Source organism: Hyla sarda, chromosome 1, assembly GCF_029499605.1.
Source record: "Hyla sarda isolate aHylSar1 chromosome 1, aHylSar1.hap1, whole genome shotgun sequence".
Classification (NCBI taxonomy): Eukaryota; Metazoa; Chordata; class Amphibia; order Anura; family Hylidae; genus Hyla; species Hyla sarda.
The window spans coordinates 240,211,696-240,225,249 of record NC_079189.1 but is presented as its reverse complement, the minus strand read 5'-3'; the positions used below and the strand labels follow the sequence as shown (position 1 = coordinate 240,225,249).

The 13,554-nt window shown below is 45.8% G+C and overlaps 2 protein-coding genes across 6 annotated transcripts in view; one reads left to right on the top strand and one right to left on the bottom strand.

Moving 5' to 3' along the window:
* PURG (purine rich element binding protein G) overlaps positions 1 to 12,165 on the bottom strand; it is an 80,843-nt gene extending 68,678 nt beyond the window's left edge. The window contains exons 1-2 of one of the 4 annotated variants that reach the window (XM_056569413.1): positions 11,998 to 12,163; positions 6,962 to 7,054 (exon numbers count right to left, since the gene is read on the bottom strand). The gene's annotated coding sequence lies outside the window, so the exon portion shown is untranslated. Of the gene's footprint in view, positions 1 to 6,961; positions 7,055 to 11,997 lie in introns of all 4 variants that reach the window. The other 3 variants (XM_056569418.1, XM_056569421.1, XM_056569412.1) reach the window with 3 other exon arrangements.
* Positions 1 to 13,554, top strand: part of WRN (WRN RecQ like helicase) — a gene marked incomplete in the record, with an annotated part of 240,253 nt that overhangs the window by 38,490 nt on the left and 188,209 nt on the right. Inside the window, 1 exon segment of one of the 2 annotated variants that reach the window (XM_056569396.1) lies at positions 12,206 to 12,340. 2 annotated transcript variants of the gene reach the window in all.

Here is a 13,554-nt window from a genome sequence, read left to right as displayed (position 1 = left end):
CCACAATACATAGTAAAAGGCTTTATAAATATCTAGACTAACAACCACACCAGTAGGAAAGCCCTCCCCCACCGCAGCTATGTTAAGGCTTCACATCCACATCAGTAAGCTCTACCTGGCATAAACCCTGTTTGGTCAGAATGAATGACAGCACAGATAACCCCGCACAGACGAGTGGCCAAGACTCTAGCCAAAATCTTAATGTCAACATTCAAAAGGGAAATAGGTCCATAGGAGCCAGGTAACACTGGGTTCTTTCCAGGTATAGGAAGCACAACAAAGAGCGCTTCCCTCATAGAGTCTGGAAGGGCATCGGCAACAGCTATTGGGTGAAACAGATTGCGAAGTACAGGGGCCAGTTGCTCCTCATTCATCCTGTAATAATCACCTACCATCCCGTCCGAACCCGGGGTCTTCCCGTGAGGAAGATCTCGTATAGCCTGTGTCACCTCTTCAAACGTAAAGGGGGCATCTAATGCCTCTGCCTGAGCACGACTAAGCATGGGGAGGGATAAATCTTGCAGGAATGAGAGAATTTCCCCATGACAAGGCATAAAAACAGCATCATAAAAGGAGGAGTAAAATTCCCTAAAGACAGAATTAATCATCTGAGGATCTGCCACTACCATACCATCACTTCCCATAATACAAGGGATTGAGGACGGCGGGCGAGTAGCCCTAGCTAAATACGCCAATAGTTTACCATTCTTATCCGCAAATTCAAACTGGTCAGCCTCCCGATCAGCTAACTGCAACTGGACCATATCTTTCCAGAGAACCAACAGAGACCTCTGAGCCTTAGCCCATGGCCTCTCATTCTCAGGGGACGGATTCCTAACATACTCAGCATCCAAGACAGCCACATGCTGCAGCAGTTTACTCTCCATGGCTGACCTAAGTTTCCGTTGACCCGCTACCCCCGCTATGAAAGCACTGCTAATTGTAGCTTTGCATGCATCCCATTTCACTAAAGGGTCAGGATAAGAAGCATTGTTGTCCCAGTATGGGCAACCCCTAGAGCCTCCACAACTGCCTCAGCTTGCAGCCAGCAAGGATGCATGCACCATATATGAGAACTGGGACTAGGGTCGAGGAGCAAAACTACCAATACGGCAGAGTGGTCAGAGATCCCCCTAGTGGTGTAGGAAACTTCTCTTACCGCCAGAAGGAGATCCTCAGACGCCAGAGCAAGATCAATGCGAGAGAACGACCTATGGGCCGCAGACTAAAAGGAGAAAGAGGATGCAGTAGGGTATTTTCCACCTCCAGAGATCGATCAAGCCCAACACCAAATGCCAGGTATTAAACGAAGAGGAGCCAGGATCAGCAGCACTGGTGCAGTCAAGGACTGGATCAGGAACAACGTTGAAATCTCCTATGAAGAGGACACGGTCAGAAGGAAAGGATAGCAATTTGTTAGTAATGAGCTCCAGCACCGAAACCTGAAAAGGAGGGGGCACATACACAGAGACCAGAACAAAAGGAGAAAGACCACAGAGAACAATGTAAAATAACAAACATCCCAAATTGATCACAGGCAGCCTGAGATACAACCAACGGCAAGGTTTTGGTAACCAACACAGAGACCTCCCTATCATATGTGGAGTACGAGGCATGGTAACCTCTTGCTATCCAGGCCCTTTTAAGGGCAAGGACTTTCTGACCCTTAACATGAGTCTCTTGTAGACAAATAATATGAGGAGACTGGCGTTTCACAAAGTCAAGAGATAAAGCCCTCTTAAACGTAGAATTGAACCCCCTAACATTCCAACTAACCACTTTTAATGTCCCCATCATGAAAAGGTATAGTACATAGAAGACCAACGTAGGACCAGGACGAGGGAGGCCTGAGCAACGGGACAACACACACCCCACACAACCAACAAAAAGACAAACAGGGCACATACACAGAACATAAATACAAATGCAACAAGGCAAGAACAAAACATCTCCAAGAAAACCCTGTCTAACACTAAATAGTACATATTAACCAGTTGTTCCCTAACAGAGTGTAGACCCAGACCCAAAACTCGAACTACTATGGGCGCCTAGGATGCCGAGGAAGACTAATCTATTAAAACACAATCCCTCCCACCACCTCAGCAAGAACTAAGGCGGCTGGTAACTAAAAAAAACTACCCCAAGAGACCTTAAGGAAACTGGAACCTCTGGAAGCCCTAAGCAAAAAACTGACTCCCTAACCACTAACTAAAGACTTTCACGAAGAGCAGTCTTCAGCACGACAGTGCAGAACAGTTCAGTACCGCGGTCTGACAGGCGGGGGGGTCTATTCAGTGAAGAGCTTAAGTCAGACAGGTAAAGAACTTAGTGTAGGCCCCATCCACCACTCGTAGGCTAGAAGAATACAACAACATCGAGTAGTGATAGCCCTTGGCTCACAGCTTTGCCTGGACCTCTGTGTACTGCAACCGCTGGTTGCAAAGTTTAACTGAGAAATCAGGGTAAAAGGACACACTGCTTCCATCACAAATAACTTCGCCTTTGATACGCACATCCCGGAGGATGGCATCTCTATCCCTGAAGTAGAGAAACTTGGCCAGGAAGGGAAGTGGAGGGCCACCAGGAGGAGGAGGCCGCGCCGGAACTTGGCGGGCCTGCTCAACAGAGAAGTAGGAAGAATAAGTGTCTGCTGGAAGAATCTCCTTCAGCCATGTTTCCAAGAACACCACAAGATTATATTTCCTTCTACTTTTTCAGGAAGGCCTACAAGGCGGATATTATTGTGCCTCAAGTGGTTTTCTATGTCATCCAGACGATTCACAACTCCTGTGACCTGTCACCGGGAGCAGGTGTAGAGTGTCTTCCACCGTAGAGACTCTGCGCTCCCACTCCTCAGTGCACTCACGGATCTTTTGAGTCTCATGTTGTAAAATTACAAACTCCTGCCACAGTTCATCAACTTTGGTCACTAATATGGACTGACAGGAGCCAAAAGTTCAGAAAACCACTAATCAAGGGCAACAGCATCATACACAGGACGATCAGGAGACTGTTGCTGAGGTGGAGACGGAGATCCTTCTACTAATGACAGTGGAGGATCAGAATAAAAAACAGAGCAGGAAACGCTCCCTAGTGTGATACCGCAAGGTGTACAGGTAACGCAGAATGTGAATATGCGCTTACCAAGTGGGGTTGTACTGCATCCAAGTACAACCATGGATAAGAGTGCATACAGTGTAGTGCATTCCAGCAGCCGCTCCACCTTTCACAGATACAGATCCAATCCAATTTCCTCCAATATAGGCAGAGTCAAAGAGGCGCTTGAAACCAAGGTGAGAGTAAAACTTCTACTTTATTCCCATAATGCAACGCGTTTCGCAGAGGTTCCGCTTCATCAGGAGAATCACCCCTAGGACGGTCCAGATCCATGGAGAACTGGCTCAGTGCTTCTGCAGCTTGCACAGATACTTTAGCAGCAAGCAGGGTCTGAGCACCAGGACCCCGGTGTGAAGGGCCACAGGAGCGGGAGGACCCGTAATCAGAGGAGGCATCCTCATCAGAGGTCGGCCTTGAAGCCCCATCATTCAGTTTAGATTTCTTATTCCTTTTGCTACCACGGGGGACCACCCATGGTCAGCAGGGCCAAACAGAGAGCAGGTAGAAAGTCACTGGAGGCCCAATTCAAGGGATGCAGCAGATGAGGCACACAGGGCAAGAGCAGAATTCCCAGCGGATAGGAAACCACGGGTTACAACCGCAGAGCACCACAAGTCCCAGCAATACAGCAACAAGTCACTAGAGTACTCACAGGCCTCTGTAGTCTCGAATCCCACCCAAGTCTCGAATCCCACCCAAAGGGAGAGGCCCCAAAACAACAGGAGCACCAGAGGGAGAGGCAGTCCAGGAGTTACAAAGCACCCCTAATGGTAGGACAGGAGGTAGCAGAGCCAGTCCAGTTGAGGGTATTGAGCTCCACCATTCCTGCCGCAGCAGACACAGGGAAGCCACACCAGGCCAACGCAGCACAGCAGAGCTCGGGAGTATCCTAGACTACAGGGAAGCCACGCCCATGAAGCCTGTAATGGCGGTGCCCTGTCTCCATCTTCCGGCCAAGATGCAGCACCCCCCCATGGATGGATGACAACAGCCGGCGGCACCGTAAAGCAGCAGGACTGCCGCCTGTCAGTCCCAGCTGACCTGACTCAGTCCAGCACCAGGATGCCGCCGTTCACCAGGTCCGTCGCCCGTCTTCAGGAGTGCCCACCTCCGGACCACCGCTCGTGTCACCACTGTGCTCCGGAAAGGTCCCCAGGTCCTCCCCCAGCCCCAGAGAGCTGCAGGGGTCAGTTCCGGCCACCGTTCAGGGTAAATTACAGGGTTTTTGGTGCTGAGCAGCGGGAGCTCCGGCTCTTGTGACCGCTTAGTTCAGCATCCAAGCCATGCCACCTACATCAAGAGATAAAAGTAACGGAGCATCTTCATTCGGATAGGCTTGCAACTCACTTTAGGAGTTGCATCAAATCTTTCAGAAAGGATGGTAAATGTATTACATATTGCTGTAAGAAGAGATAAAGTGAGAAAAATGACAACTGATGGTGCTGACAGATTATTGAGCTGCCCCATTATTTTTTTCGTCCTTGTAGACTTTCGAAAAATAATAAAAAGTTGGAAGCTGGTAGTTTTATTTATTTATTTTTTTTTATTTAAAATCAAAGATTCATTTTTAATCAAAGTATTGTATTCTGTAAAATATTCCAGAGAGGGGTCAGATGGCAACACTTGATAAATACTCTGAATCTTACAGAATACACTTTAATATAATCTGACCTATCAAGGAGGACAGTCCCCCCCCCCCCCCCCTCTTTATCAGCAGGCCTAATATTTACTTTGTTTTTCAAGGCTTTCAATCCTCTTCTTTCTGCCAGGGTTACATTTTATCTGTTATTCTAGTAACTGGTATGTTGTCAAGTTTGCGTAAATCATTTCAGACCATAGAGTAGAAGGTCTCCACATAATTTCCACTATTGCCTAATGGGCAGAAAGTGGATTTTTTTTTTTTTTTATTTAATTTTTTTTTATGTATCTCTACATGTTTCACAGATTCGTGTGCATTAGGAGATAAAGTTCCAGTTGATATTTCTATAGGAGTAGAATCATTACTGCATCTAATCACTGTATGGATTTGCTTCAAACACACAGGTCACTACTTCCTGTGACATAAAGCAGATCATTTTAAGGTTAGACTAAGACTGGGTTCACACCACGTTTTGTTAAATACGGTTCCCGTATACGGCTGGGCGGAGGGGGGGCAGGGCTTAATCGCGGCGCCCGCACTCAGCCGTATTCGGGAACCATATTTAATGCATGTCTATGAGCCGACCGGAGTGAACCGCAGCCTCCGGTCTGCTTCGTTTTCGGACGTATTGCGGTTTCCCGACGGCAGGCAAAAACGTGGTGTGAACCCAGCCTAATTCTTTAGGTAAATGGGGTAGGGACACTGCTGTCACTACTGAAGGGAGTGATGTTTAGGGAAGAAGGATTAAAATGTGTGCATTATTAGAAGGTTGTAACATTGAGGTCACAAATCCCAATCCTGATGAATTTATATTCATGGAGGTTTCCTTTATATTTCAAACACGGTATCTGAACCTCTCATCTTTTGTGGCTTTTAGTCACAAAATTTACAGATTAGGTGTATTCACATGGGAGTGCATCCACAGCGCTTGTGATGCTGGCGGGAAATCCGCAGTCATGAGTGGACACACAGAGCTATGGAGGCAGCAGCAGGGAGCTTGCTCTGCTGTAACTGAGTGTGTCGGCAGCGCATCCACCCCTAAATAGGAAAAGTCTTTATTGCAAAACAGTCCTGTCTATTTCCAATGCTACAGATTCCTTTTACATGCTCTATTTTTTTTTCTACAATTGTTACAAGTAACTATACATTATACAAGTAACTACACTGCTCAAAAAAAATAAAGGGAACACTTAAACAACACAATGTAAGTCAATCACACTTCTGTGAGATCACACTGTCCACTCAAGAAGCAACACTGATTGACAATTTCACATGCTGTTGTGCAAATGGAACAGACAACAGGTGGAAATTATAGGCAATAAGCAAGACATCCCCAATAAAGGAGTGGTTCTGCAGGTGGTGACCACAGACCACTTCTTAGTTCCTATGCTTCCTGGCTGATGTTTTGGTCACTTTTAAATGCTGGCAGTGCTTTCACTCTAGTGGTAGCATGAGACGGAGTCTACAACCCACACAAGTGGCTCAGGTAGCGCAGCTCATCCAGGATGGCACATCAATGTGAGCTGTGGCAAGAGATTTGCCGTGTCTGTCAGCGTAGTGTCCAGAGCATGGAGGCGCTACCAGGAGGCAGGCCAGTACATCAGGAGATGTGGAGGAGGCCGTAGGAGGGCAACAACCCAGCAGCAGGAACTGCTACCTCCGCCTTTGTGCAAGGAGGAGCAGGAGAAGCACTGCCAGAGCCCTGCAAAATGATAAAACTCCAGCAGGCCACAAATGTGCATGTGTCCACTCAAACGGTCAGAAACAGACTCTAGGAGGGTGGTATGAGGGCCCGACATCCACAGGTGGGGGTTGTGCTTACAGCCCAACACCATGCAGGACGTTTGGCATTTGCCAGGGTACACCAAGATTGGCAAATTTGCCACTGGCGCCCTGTGCTCTTCACAGATGAAAGCAGGTTCACACTGAGCACATGTGACAGACGTTCTGCTGCCTGAACCATCCTCTATCATGACCGATTTGGCAGTGGGTCAGTAATGGTGTGGGGTGGCATTTCTTTGGAGGGCCGCACAGCCCTCCATGTGCTTGCCAGAGGTAGCCTGACTAGGGCTGGGCAGTATGACCAAATATGTGTGGTATTTTTGTAACTTATGGCGGTTCCATGGTATATAATGGTATTCCCCCCCTCCCCAAAATTAATTATCAGCCCAGCAATGCGCTGTCCCCATCGGGGTAAATACTCACATATCACCCGCAAGCGCTGCCCTCCTTGTCCTCCTGTTTGTTGCGGGCCGCCGACACTGACACTATACTGTACGCTGTATCCCTATACCAGGGCTGCAAAAAGTAAACAAAATAAACTTTAATGCACGTTACTACGTCGGCCTTACGCTCTTCCTGGGGACGGGAACGTCGGAGAGCAGTCAGCCTATCACCGGCCACAGCAATGTTCCGCCTCGGCCGGTGATAGGCGGAGCCCACTGTCATGTAAGAAGCCAGCCGAGTTCTTACATGACAGTGCGCTCAACCTGTGGATAGGGGATAAGCAGTAAGTACCGGAGTTTTTGGAGGCAATGCCAGAGAATGTGCCAAGCCAGTGAAGGATGAATAAAGCTAATTCTTCCTCATTTCATAGCTATTTCCCTCCATTATATGTTCAGTCACATGAACGTGAAATAGATGGTAATTGGGAGGGGACGTTATTTTGTAATGGGAGAATGAACGGAAGAAATAGCGCATGCACTATTTCTCCCATTACTATCTTCCGTCACAAAATAACGTCCGTTATTAATAACGGACTATAACGGATTCAAACGGATAATGTAAAAATACCATAGACTATAATGGGATTTTCTAACGGATGAATGGGTTTTCTAACGGACGTTTAATGGCCGATTTTAAGGGTTTTCATAACAGAACATCAAACGGATCTTTAAAACGGATGAATTTTATAGTGTGAAAGCAGCCAAAGAAAGGCTCCAAGAACTAATCCCAAAGAGTGCCAGGGTATCCAGATCCTTTGTGAATGAGATCATTTCATGGAATGTATAAATTCTAGATATGGCTTTAGGCACATGCACGAGTGTAGGAAAATACAACTTAAATTAAGGATTTTTATATGGATGCCTAAAAGGTACAGATTAAACATTCTACAAGCTGTTTATATTAGTTCCATGTTCGCTTCCATTTACTGTGCATGGTTTTTGTACTAGTTTTAGTATATACACGGTGAAAAGTATAGCACTTACATGGAAGCCATACAGAAGTATTTTACAGTTCTGAATTTTCTGGTCTACTTTTTCTTCTATTGTTTGCATGTGTCATCTGATAATATTGCTATATGATGATACAACTGTCCTGTAGACATTAGCTACCGTATATGTACAAGCACTTTTCCATACAAATCTAGAATTAGCATTTTCACAGTTTTATTTTCTGGTATTTTAAAGTCTATAATTTAGTTTTTCTTTAGTTTTTCACGTAAGATACATTTTTATGGCATCTTTTCATATTGCGTAATTTAGTACATGCGTTTTTCCTAAAGCTTTTTAAAGTCTTACAGAGAAGCCTATAGCAAAAAAACAAAAAAAAACCTTGATCATACATTTCAAAACACACGTCGCTTATCCCAAAAAAAGACCACAAAGATACAACACATATAAATGCCGGTCCACATGAAAGAACAGTAACTAACCACATGCAGAAAAAAGCTATCCCGCATGAAAGAATCGCACATCTCAAAGGTTGAAAAAAAAAAAACAACAAGTCTTTGTTCCAGCCACAAAATGATTGTGCACAGTAAACAGAATGTACTAACTAATGGGACAAAAGAGACAAACCATCTAGTAGTCCCCCAAACTATTTCTAAGCAGCTTGGTAAGGTTGGAATAAAAACACTTAAAGGGGTATTCCAGGAAAACTAAATGTTTTCATATATATCAACTGGCTCCAGAAAGTTAAACAGATTTTTTAATTACTTCTATAAAAAAAGCTCAATCCTTCCAGTACTTATCAGCTGCTGAAGTTGAGTTGTTATTTTTATGTCTAAGTGCTCACTGATGACACCTGTCTCAGGAGCTGTTCAGAGTAGTTGCGAATACCCATAGCAAACCTCTTATGCTCCGGTCAGTTCCTGACAGAGGTGTCAGCAGAGAGCAATGTTGTCAGACAGAAAAGAACAACTCAACTTCAGCAGCTGATAACTATTGGAAGGATTAAGATTTTTTTTAATAGCTGTAATTTACAAATCTGTTTAACTTTCTGGAGCCAGTTGATCTTAAAAAATAAATAAATAAAAATAAAAAAAAGTTTTTTCCCTGGAATACCCCTTTAAAATCCATGTATATCAAAAAGGTATTCAAAGCATTAGGTCAGGCCTCTTATAGCAGACCATGACCCTCCACCCACTAGGCAAAGTCCCTACAAAACTATAAAGAATGGTAGAAGAAACCAATGGTTAGAATATTATAACAGAGTACCAGAAAACACATATTACTAAAAAGGGACATGCAATGGCAAAGGTTTTGGGAAGGGGGGGGGGGGGGTCTAACCCCCACACTTATCGCCACAGGACTGGTGGCTTCATCAGGAGGACTTGTCTTTTAGGACACTAGAAACACTGAAAGGTGCGAAACTCAGTGACTTATTCCTGATGGTCCCTCTGAACAATCCATTGGGCTATCCCCGAAGATGAGCAGATCCCAGGCTGTCCCACACCTGATGACTCGAGGAATCAGCTCAGCAGAAAGTGGCACATTACACAGTATATTTAAAGAGGTAGTACAGTGGCACTCACCATCTTGTCATATAAAAGCAGCCCTTTATTGTATAACTTCATAAAACAGAGGCAGTAAAGGACGTGTAGAGAGGCTGGAGTGACATATGCCGCTCCAGCCTGTCCTTTACTGCCTCTGTTTTATGAAGTTATACAATAAAGGACTGCTTTTATATGACAAGATGGTGAGTGCCACTGTACTACCATTTAGAATATACTTTGTATTTTGACTGCTGAACCAGTAGAGCAGCACCATAGTCTATTGCTACGAATCCCCCATATATCCTCTTGACAGTAAACCTTAGAAAGCACCTATTTACAGGTAAACTGCTGTGCCAGTAAAAGACTTCTCTCTTCTGCACACTTTCTTTTTTCATATAATAAGAATCCCAAATGATCCAGCTTACATGTGGAAATGTAGCAACATTTTCATTTATTTATTTTACATAAAAACAGCCAATGTAGTTACAAGTAGCAGTCCTCTCCAAATACCAATGCATGAGGACTGCTACTATAACTACAATGTCTATTTTTATGGATGAAACGTTAAAGGGGTACTCCGGCGCTTAGACATCATATCCCCTATCCTGTCACGCCCCCTCCCAAGGACTTGCATTGAGGGGCGGGGCGTGACGTCACCCGGAGGCGGAGTCGTGACGTCACGGTCTCACGTTACCGTGGTCGGGAGCCGAAGCCTCCAGCGTTTCCGGAAGCCGCTGCAAGTGGGTCCTGCAGCCGAGATCCCGGGGGTCCCCCGCGATCTGACATCTTATCCCCTTATCCTTTGAATAGGGGATAAGATGTCTAGGGGCGGAGTACCCCTTTAAGGATCTTACATTTTCACATGAAAGCTGGATCATCTGGCATCCTTAGTGCATGTATACTTGTCCAGGTGGCATCTCAGTGGTTGGAGGTAATTCTAATATGGTTGTCTATATAATGCCTGGATGTGTCAGGATTAGAGATGAGCGAACTTACAGTAAATTCGATTCGTCACGAACTTCTCGGCTCGGCAGTTGATGACTTATCCTGCATAAATTAGTTCAGCCTTCAGGTGCTCCCGTGGGCTGGAAAAGGTGGATACAGTCCTAGGAGACTCTTTCCTAGGAATGTATCCACCTTTTCCAGCCCACCGGAGCACCTGAAGGCTGAACTAATTTACACAGGATAAGTAATCAACTGCCGAGCCGAGAAGTTCGTGACGAATCAAATTTACTGTAAGTTCACTCATCTCTAGTCAGGATCTGCACAGAAAAATTATTCTTTCACCCAATTTCCAGTCAATAGACTGAACAGGTGACTTGCTCTATTGACGCCATGTTTGGTAACAACTTATTTACACATGGCTTCTCCAAACCAGTCAACCCTTGTAAGGCCCCCTTTACATAGATAGGTCTGTCATCGGTTTTCTTTTCCCTCCCCTCCGGCGCTGTAAAAAAAATGCACTGCAGGGAAAATGAAGCCAGAACTGATCCCATTCATTTGAATGGGACCGTTCACAGTCATCCGGCCTCTCAGTTTAGACGCCGGATGATTGGACTCGCCGGACCGGCACAAACAGGGGAACGCATCCAGCGAGTCCAATCATCCGGCATCTAAACTGAGACACCGGATGACTGTGAACGGTCCCATGCTGTCCATACCTGTCAGGAAACTGATGATTTTGACTGATAATTTATGTACTTTTTGAGCATCAGTCGTGCCATCAGTTGTGAACAGTTTATGTAAAAAAAACTGAGCCTGATGCCACTGACCTACGTAAACCTAGCCTTACGATAAGTTTACATACGTGCAGTTCTATCTATAAGTGATGTATGATAATACATGGATGATCCTCTCCAATGGGTTGTCTCTAGCTGATACATGTATATAAGATGAGTGCTGTCCATGGTTCTGAAGAGTACATTTGCCTAACCTAGGCTTATTCCCCAGGGCTCAGCCTCCATATCCTACAGCAGTGGTCTTCAACCTGCGGACCTCCAGATGTTGCAAAACTACAACTCCCAGCATGCCCGGACAGCCAACGGCTGTCCGGGCATGCTGGGAGTTGTAGTTTTGCAACACCTGGAGGTCCGCAGGTTGGAGATCACTATCCTACAGCATAACCACAGTCCAACTGTGCCAACCCAACCAAAGTTATACTGGCTGGTGTGCAGAGCACGTTAGAATGGATGGCTGCTGGGACATCAAGCTAATATCCTATAATGATCTGTTTGTATTGGGAAGGGCATTTATTCCAGAAGGTGTAGGCAGGAATAGCTGAGCACAGTATAGAGCAGGTTCATCCATACCCTGATCCAATCCTACAGTCACATGAGTGCATGCTGTACATACACATAGCTGACACTTGTCACCCTATGAGGGATAATCCAGGCTATGCCTATCCTCCCCTGACCTTGCTGCAGCTCCCCCCAATGAGCAGTGTAGAAGCTCAGCTAGAGAGGGCACGGGGCAGGCAGCACGTCTCTCAGCTGTCATGCACGCCGGAGGACAGGCCTTTACTCACTGTTACACGCAGTGCATGGCGGGCCGACCTGCTCCCCGGTGCAGCCTTGAGAACAGCGCTCCTCCTGCTTTCATGGCCGTCCGGGAATGACTCCTCCATCCGCGCGTTGGCGCAGAATGACGTCACCGCCACAAAGTAGCAGGGTCCTGGAGACAAGCCTCGGCAGGCGGAAGTAGTGTGGTAGAATGCTGCATGCCGGGAGCGAGATGGACCAATCAGGGTGGTGCGGGCAGTGAGGGCGGAAGCGTTTCCCGCAGGTAGTCTCACATGAGTGTTTTCGCGCCGTGACTGAAGACAGCAGCGCAGATGTCACCAATTGGGTGGTTGGCACTCTCCTGTAATAGTAAGTGATATCGCGACTGGGAAGTGCACCTCATATGTCACCCTCCAACTCTTGAGTTTTAAGGGGAGCTCTAGGGTTTCTATGGTAACATAATCTCCCCTCAGATCCATTTTATTTGCCTCTTTTATTGGTTTTGATACTTTTTTTTTTTTTTTTTTACTGACATCAAACAGACTGGGGATTATGTGTGACTTCTTTCTGTCACAAGAGGGGCATCATGCAGTGCATTTTGTGTCCCTCTGAGTATGGGCAGCTCCAGGGGGTTGCCTAGGAGGTGTTACTAGGAGTCAGCTAATGTCACTCTAAATCAGTGTTTCCAAACCAGTGTGCCTCCAGCTGTTGTCATTTTATAACTCCTAGCATGCTGGAAGCTGTAGTTTTGCAACAGCTTTAGGCACACTGGTTGAGATACACTGGTCTGAATGAAGTGCAGTGTGCCCAGCCTTGGATATTGCTAAGCTTAGCTTTCGGCAGTGTTCGCATTCCTCATAAAAAATAAAATTAAAAAAAAGTGCACACCTTCTGGTACCCCCACCGATCATGAAAACAAAACAAAATTCGCCTCTGAATGATTGTTGCACAGCTCGTATGCTCTTCAGTCATTCTCAATGGAACTTCCAAATGTTGCAGAATGCTGAGCATGGCAATGTTCCGAAGCCCTATAGAGCAGTGGTTCTCAACCTTTTTGGCGACTGTACCCCCAAATGATGCAAATATGTCCGTGGGTACCCCCTCGCGTGTAATGTGCGCGCGAGGGGTACCCACGGACAAAAGGCTTGTACTATTATCCCCCCCTCCCTCTTAATCCCCTTGTGCTATTATTCCTCCTCCATCTTTATCCCGTTGTTATTATTCCTCCTCTATCTTTATCCCCTTGTATCATTATTCCTCCACCATCTTTATCCCCTTGTGTTATTATTCCTCCTCCATCTTTATCCCCTTGTGTTATTATTCCTCCTCCATCTTTATCCCCTTGTGTTATTATTCCTCCTCCATCTTTATCCCCTTGTGTTATTATTCCTCCTCCATCTTTATCCCCTTGTGTTATTATTCCTCCTCCATCTTTATCCCCTTGTGTTATTATTCCTCCTCCATCTTTATCCCCTTGTGTCATTATCCCCCCTCCATCTTTATCCCCTTGTGCTATTATTCCCTCCTCCATCTTTATCCCCTTGTATCATTATTCCCCCTCCATCTTTATCCCCTTGTGTTAT